We start from the raw sequence: 409 nt of genomic DNA, 5'->3' as shown, positions 1-409 counted from the left end.
CGTTATTCCGTTTTCCATTCAGATTTAAGAAAGTGAATCACATTACGCGGCCGAAAAGTGAGCACGTACCTTCCTGGTATTTAGGATAGAAACAACCATACATTTTTTTTTCTCTCTCTCTTTTCTTTTCTCTTTCCTTTCTCTTCCTCTTCCTCTCTTTCATTTCTCCTTTCCTAACCTCTTATTCGCTTGTCATCTCTCGTTTCAATATCCACGCGAATTATTCACATCTCAGAGATACATACACGGACGTAGACCCGAGTGAAGCGCGAACAAGCTCTCATATTGCAGCGGCGTTGCAACGTAAACGAATAGTGTTCCATTATGTCCGGCAATTTTATATGACTTTTGAAATATACATTCCAGCTCGGACGCCTTGGCTCGCCCGCTCTGGATGCGTCGGCTGAGA

The sequence above is a fragment of the Penaeus monodon genome, chromosome 25, assembly GCF_015228065.2.
Source record: "Penaeus monodon isolate SGIC_2016 chromosome 25, NSTDA_Pmon_1, whole genome shotgun sequence".
NCBI classification, from domain to species: domain Eukaryota; kingdom Metazoa; phylum Arthropoda; class Malacostraca; order Decapoda; family Penaeidae; genus Penaeus; species Penaeus monodon.
This window is presented reverse-complemented; position numbering follows the sequence as displayed.